Below are 7,858 nucleotides of genomic sequence, written 5' to 3' on the forward strand. Positions count from 1 at the left end.
CACGCAACTTCAGAGCTGTGCCCACAGCAGCATCACAAAGCCAGGGCTGCACGCACGCAAGGGGCCGGTCGGCCTGTGTGGGTGGGGCCAGGCACCGGTGTGTCATGAAGACTCCCCAGGTGATTCTGAGGCACAGTGACTGTGCCAGCACAACCACTAAACTGACAAATGCCCTTATTTCACAAACAGGGACATCCAGGCCAGTAAAGCGATGTGCTCAAGGCCACGGGCTCATGCATGGCAGAGCCAGGATTAGTCCAAGGCATTTTTAATCCAAACAAAATGCCAGTGGTTCTCAAATGGAGAGGGGGGTTGCAGGAGAAGAGGGCATATCAGAATCACATGGGAGTCCTTTTGAAGAACCACGTCACCATCACCACCACCACCACCTCTCTTCCACGTCCCACCCCTCATGTCTTCCAGGGAGCTGGTATGATTCTAACTTGTCCCTGCTGCTCAGCAAAAGTCCCAAACACCCAGACCTTCTGATATGGGGCAGATCCTGCCCCACTGTGAAGGTGTCGCCCAGAATCTTTCCTTTTACCAAGCTCCTCACCTAATTCTTACACGATCTAGGCTCGAGAAATACTCCTTAGATGCTCAGATGATCAGCTCTTGAAGCATTAGCACGTCGTGCATGATTAATAAGACTTGAGTTAAGGTTGGGCAATGATGAAGGTGTCTTGAAAGGAGGTACTGACAAGAGCCAGAGGGGAAGGGTCTGTAACAGTCACCCCAGATCTGCCTCCCAGGCCTGGCCAGGGTTTGTATGACCTCCTGTATAATTCTCTTCTCTCCCAGAGAACTTGGTTGGAGTTAAGTTTCCTTCGTTTCCCCTTATTTGCTCTGTCTGTGAATCTTGGTGTTTGTTTTATCTTCAACATATTAACGCTGGACGTGGAGGGTAGACATGGATATTATTGAGTAAGCCCCTGCTGCCAAAGCTTTGGAAGAATCCGGACACACAAGCTTTCCACGAACGGGCTGATACTGCGTTTCATAGCACATCAGGGTCTGTAAGAGGAAAAGCAAGCACTGGCTGAGACCCTGCAGGGCAAGGTCACCAGCATGCCCTCCCCTTGCTTCTTTCTTTCTTCTCTTTCTTTTTTTTCCGTGGAGGTACTGAGGGTTGAACCCATTTGCTAAGCATGTGCTCTACCAGTGAGCTATTACCCTCCCCAGAGCTCCCCTTATTTCTTAATAATAATCAGTTCTGCTTGTTATGGGAGTGTCAATTTTTGGATGATGGTGTATTCGGCTGAGTATGGGGGGGCACTGTGAAGGACTTTGTCATTTGGGAGGAGTCGGGCATATGTAAGTTTGTAAATTGGGCTCAGGTCTTTTGAATGCCCATTCCCACAATGAGGGTGGACTCAAGGTCAAGATTTCCTAGGATTCTTCCAGCCAGACTATTGCAAGATTTACCTCCTTAGCAGCCCAATAAAATATGGAGAAATCTATTTTTACCAATGGTGGCATCTTTCTGGAACAGCTAGTGCCACAGCCTGCTGCCCTCCACGGTGACCTTCTGTTTGTGCCAAGGTCTGCGGGAGACAGCAGCCTGGATGGGGCTTCTCCCCAGGAGTCACACAGTCCTGCTTCTCAGGGCAGCAGCCTTACGTTCCAAGTGTGCTACCATATAAAAAGTCGGGCTTCTGCTGAAAGCTTTCCTTTGTCTGCATCCTAGCCTAGTTTGCCATCCAAAAGATTCCACAGAGTTGATGTTTCCGTTCCTTTAATTCAGTGTTTGGGATGACACAGCCCCAGCCCAGCTGTCTCCCAAGCAAAGGGCTGTGGGTAAATGTTACCCAGTGTTCTCGGCCTCTTTTCTTTCTCTGGGTCGGAAGCAAGGCTGTCACGCTGTATGTTGTTATTTAAGGGATGTGCTGAGATGTTTCCTTTCTGTGGTGGAAAAGATCTTTTCCAGGGAGCCTCTTTATTCCTCTGACATTTCCACTCTTGAAAAGCTGACCCAGTTCCCGCAGAATAACAAAAGAAGCACACAGAGAAAACAGATTCCCCTGGGGGACTGATAAACCCAGGTGAACTCTGGCCAACTGAGTTTCCCTCAGAGAACTGGGCACCCTGCCAGGAAGCTGAGGAGAAGAGCCACATCTCAAAGATATACGGGCAAATTAGGATCTGCTCGGCTTTGAGCTGCCTTTCAGAATTTGCCTTTGACATGAGCCCACATGAAGGCTCAGTCGATCCCACACTCAGCCTGCATGTGCTAGTGTCCGAACATCTGGTCTACCATTTGTCTTCCTTTAGTCCTAGAGGATCCCACCTGGGACCTGAGGAGTCACCCTTAAGCTTTTATTTCTGAGCCAATGTGAACGAACCACAGCAGCTTCCATGGCTCTAGGGACTTGAGTCAGCTCACATTCACAGGTATTGTCCTTTCCAGGAACTAGCACGGTTCTGAGTCGTAGAATCTGGAAAGAGGAAGGAGAAAAACGGACAGTGCACCAGGTCCTGTGCACCTCACACAGCTTTAAGCATTGCAATTATTTGTCTAATCATTGCTCAGTAAGTTCTGAATGGAAGTTGGTTTTTTTGTTTCACTTATTGGCCACTCTTCTCAGATACTCTGTATTTACCGTCATTTCAGCCTTTTTCTTCCCTGATAACATAACTAGAGAGAGGCTCAAGGCCTCATTTCCCTCTCCTCTGTTCTCTTTTTAGGGTGAGTCTGGATTATAAAGCTATGACTGTGTTTTGTGACTAGCCTGTAATTAGCTTTTCCAAGCCATGAGTTATTTGTTTGGTATTTTTATGTACAGAGTGAAGGGGGAATTCTTCTTTAGGATATGTGTCTTTTTATCAGATTTTCTGAGCAAAGAACATCAGTACATGCAGCCACTTGGCTTATCTAATTTGTTCCAGATCTTCTCTTGGATCATATTCTCTTAGATCATATCCTTTACATTTTCAATTGAATACATTGACTCTTTGCAGCTGTTTCTTTTTCATTTAGTCATTCAACAAACAGTTTCTGTAAGTATCTGTAGGTATTGCCCAAGGGAATCGAAAAACAGTGAGGCTTCCCGCCCTCTAGGAGGTGATGGTCAAGGGGAAGAAACCAGGATAAGATCATCACAGCATCATTACTAAGAGAACCAAGTGCTAGGAGAGAGGCAGACAAAGTGCCTCAGGAGCAGAAGAAATAAGAATCCCTTATTTTACCAGCAAAGAACTGGGAAGGTTGCACAAATGAGGTTGCAAATGACCTCATGAGTTTGTTAAGTGGGTAATGGTGAGGGAACTGACGAAGAAAGAACAGCACATGTAAAGGTTCATAATCATAACAGTATGTAGGCTTCTGCGGAAACTACTAGTGATTGAGTAAGAAATGAGACTGGAAATGTGTCAGTGACAGGTGTGTTCCGGAAAGGTAATTCCAGTGACAGCATGGAAAGTGGGCTAGGCCATTGCTCTGACCCTGTTCATCACACTAAGAAGCACTGGGCAATGTTCTAGGTGATTGCAATGCAGCACTGAGCAAAACAGTGGGTTAACTCGTCCCGTCTCCTCATTCACAGTCCCTATGTGAAGGTAAAAGTGAAATCAGGGTTTTCCTCTGTTTGAACTTGAATTAATTTTTTAAAATTATGCAGAATTCATGTCTAGCAGAAGGTAATAATGAGTTCAGTGGCATCAAAGCTATCAAATGTCCCCAGTGAGGGAACCTTGGTGATAAGATGGAAAACTGTGTTTCACACACACATACATGAGCACGAGAGTGCATTTAGTTACACATTCGTATCCATTGTACCCTAACGGCAGATTTGTGAGTGCGAGAGGCAGGTGTGGGACAATGGCTATATAGTTACCATCAAGTCATTCCTCAGAAGGCTGTAGACTGTCTGACCTGCCTGTGTGTGCACCCCAGGCCCCTACCCCAAGAGTCAGGAACAGCATCTCAATACCCATGCCAGCTCCAAGGGGACCAGGACATCGTGTCACTTCTGTTTGTCTCCCTGCCAGCGTATTTATCACTCAGTTGGTTTTCTGAGTGCCTAAGGCATGTGCAGCCCTAAGGAGGAGGAAAAAAATACTTAATGCCTTCCATGTGCCAGGATCATGCTTCTGCCTTCATGTATTGTCGTCTCATAGTAATCCTATGAGGTAGCATTGCCGTTTCTAAATTTCTTTCCAGTAAACCAAGGCTCAGAGGGGTTAAACTCCCTGGCCAACATCACATAGCTTGTAAGTTCCCATCCTTTGACATAAAAGGTTTATGGATCAGGGGTACATGTGTTGGAGTTCATTCTTACATCTATATCCTTGTTCTGGGATAGAGAGATAATACTGTGACCCCTTGGAAAATTTTCTCACTCTTTCTTAGCCTCAGTTTCTTTATCTGTAAAAGAAGGATAATAATAATTTCAGAGGTTTATTAGGATTGAATGAGACGGTTATAAAGTGATTAATCCTTTGCTTGGCACATAGCAAACCCTCAGTATATAATAGCTATCCTAAAACATGGTTAAGTCGAGTGTTCAGGGCTGTCTCTACTACATCACTTCCATAAGAAACCTTGGTGAGTTTCCTTCTCCATTTTTTTCAGCTTTACCCTTAATATCAAAGAGATGTCACCAGTTCAAGGCTGGAGTCTAATGGACCGTGAAAGAACAGCTTTCAGGTGTGAGTCACCAGCTGGGATGCTTGCTACTCATAATCTGATCCTCTCTTTCTGCAGCTCAGTCCCTAGTGGCTCTTCAGGATAGAGAGAGCAGCTATTCAGGGGCACACATAGCATGTGAGGGTGTTTTTTCTTTATCAGGTGGCACAGGCAATAATCCAACCCCAAATAATACATAAAGCTAAGTGATGGAGCCAGGTGAGTATACTCGAAAAAGCCAACATTAAACAAGTGATTGTTCATGCCTACCCAGGCTACACACTAGTGACACAAAGAATTCACAGCCCTGTCTGCCGAGTGCTCAGGGTCAGGTCAGCAAGACTGAGTGCACAAGTTCCATTTAGGGCACAGAGCACTGTGAGAACACAGTAAAGGGGCACCCAAAACAGACTGGGTGTAGGGAAGGTGAGGAAAGATGGTTCTCCTGGCCATCACTCCTCTCTGGCACTACCTTTACCCCAGAGAGTAGAAAATGATCCTGAAAGATCCGAAAGCCTATCAGCCTTGCACAAAGAGGGGTTGCAAATTGAGGGTGCAAGTGTCCCACTCCAACTTCCTGGGCAAACCAGGTTGGCATGTGGATGGCACATGAATGGTACTGAAGACAAGCCTGTCAACCAGACCACCCCATGATTGAGCTCCAGTGAACATTTCCCCAAACTTCCTCGTTTTGTGTGGGAGTCTTTTTCTTTGGGGAATTGTGAAGCACCAAGATGCCTGATAATACAATGAATACATCCTGATTCCTGGCACTTGGCTGCTCTGTTTTAGCCTTTGAAAATATAATGACAGTTCCTTGTGCCTACGTCCCTGCCTGGCTTTGTGCTGGGCACTGCAGGGCAGTGGGAGACAAGATGTGTCTTCTGGGCAGCTAATATTCAGAGGCTGACACAGAGCTCTTACCTACAATTGAAAAAACTTTGAGCAGGTATATAAATCAAATGATGAAAAAGAATAAAAGTCTGAAGCAGCATGGGGTAAATGCTGCATATAAATCTTTGCATTACTGCAAACCTCGAAGGTACTGCAACTACCCTCAGGTGCTTTGGAATCTTTCCAAAATGCATAGTTTAGTTAAATGTGCCTATCCAGATGTTGGGATAAAATTGAAGCCTTTCTTGGACTCCATGCTAGAGAGCTCTATACACATCTCTACAGGACTAAGTCACTTCCTAAAGAGTTCAGTATAGTGTGAAGTGCCTGGCCGAGGATTTCAGAGAAGTTGGAAATGGCCAAAAAAAAAAAAAAAAAGAAGTATTGCAAGGAAAAATGACTAGATAAGACCATTCTGCTTATAGAAAAGGGCTAAGTGAAAATAAAATCTCTTCTCGGGTGGATTTAAACTGAAACGTCCACAAGGCCCCTAGAAGCCATAGGGAAGCAGGTACAGGGGAAAAAGTGACTTGAAGTGAGTTAGTGGGAAGGACCAGAGCATGAATCCAATTTTGTACTTAATCTTTTGGTAAATTGGAATGGATATTCACAACCCTAGTATTTTTCTCCAGAAATTTGGGGGATTTGACCAATATTTGCTCCACTTTGCCACGGTACACTGCCAGAAGGCAGATAAGATAATTGGGTCTCTCTCAGCCCAATAGCTCAACTTCTTTGGGATCCAAGTAGCAAAAACTGGCTCTAGCTGAAAGGGAACTTTCTTGAAGGGACTGGAGTAACTCACTGAATGCAAAAGAAAACTGAACCAATCAAACCAAACCAAATAATTTGGGGGAAGATCAAAACCTTCTCTCCAAGGCTCTGACATCAAGGTGACTCAGCTCTGCTGTTCTAAGGCATGTCTCTCTTGCTCCAGGGAGAGAGAATCTGTTAGGTCTTTGATTGTGAGGCCAGGAGCAATATAGACATGGCAGCTGGGCGTCAACTCCTGTATTTTAAGAGCAGTTGTTGGAAAGGGGTATCATGTAAGCCACTCCCAGGTATGTCTACTTCTCCCTAAGAGGAACTCTCTGTTATAACAGCACATGGTGATGAGTTGTTTCCAAACTCCATGGGTGGGCTTGAGGGAGGGGAGAGAGAGAGAGAAAGAAAAAAGGGTACACGTCAGAGGAAGAAGCATTTAGGTTTACTCTAAGGGAGACTACTGTGATGGAGAAAATTGTTAAGTACGTAACCAAAAAAACCAACCATAGAAACAGGAACTGATCATGCTTGGAAATGGGATATATTCTCCTCTACCACGTATCACTAAGTTGTGATTCTGTCCAAAAGACACGATAACCTTCTGAGGTTCCTCTAGTACTAAGATTTTGTGATTTCAATCAAATTTGAAAACTTAGTTAAAGTTCATGTTTGCTTTTGTTGTTTATGTTTGTTTTCCTTTTTTTTTTTTTTTTGCTGTAGAGTTTCTTCCAATATTAATACATATCATAACTCTCCAAAAGGGGAATAAGATTATAAATTTATATACAGAAAAGATCCCATAGGTCAGGCTTGGGGTGGATGGTACACAGGAAACCCAAAGTACTGCCTCAAGATCCTAATTTAGTCTGGGGGTGATGGTTGGCTTCCCCAGGACTTGAGTTCAGCTGACATTGGAAAGATGTTGGGGAGTTTAAGACAGCTAGGTGAAGGGATGCAGGTGTGGAGGAAAAACAATTTCATGTGCTGGGGACAGCTTGTTGGAAGGTCCCAGTGCAGGATAGAACTTTAGGCATTGGAGTTACTGAAAGAAGCCCAGTGTAGCCAGAGCATATCAAAGGAGGTAAACAGAGATCAAAAAGGACTTTGGGAACAAACTATGTAATTTAGATTGCTTCCTAAAGTCAGTGGGAAGCCATTAGTGGATTTTAATCTAGAGAGTGACCCAAGTCCTCAGAGTCTTATTCTGTTGGTCTTTCTACCTTTCCTCATAGATCTTGGGATCTTACAGTATCAGTAATCTCTAAATTAATTGCTGGACTCTTTTCAGAGAAAGTGAGATAGTCTAAAAGGTAGATTGACCAACTCTCATAGAGAGCTACAGGCTGATGGAAAGCAAAGGACTGACTCCCTTGTTTGGCAGTTTAACCTCTCAGAGGTGAAAAGCTGAGAGCCTTTCCTCTAAAATCAGGATCAAGACAAGGAGGATGATGTTAGCTGAGGGTTTGTCATAAATGGCTTTTATTATGTTGAGCTTTCTTCCCTCTATACCAACTTTGATGAGAGTTTTTATCATGAATGAGTGCTGAAATTTTGTCAAATGCTTTTTCTGAATCT

Source organism: Camelus bactrianus, chromosome 20, assembly GCF_048773025.1.
Source record: "Camelus bactrianus isolate YW-2024 breed Bactrian camel chromosome 20, ASM4877302v1, whole genome shotgun sequence".
NCBI classification, from domain to species: domain Eukaryota; kingdom Metazoa; phylum Chordata; class Mammalia; order Artiodactyla; family Camelidae; genus Camelus; species Camelus bactrianus.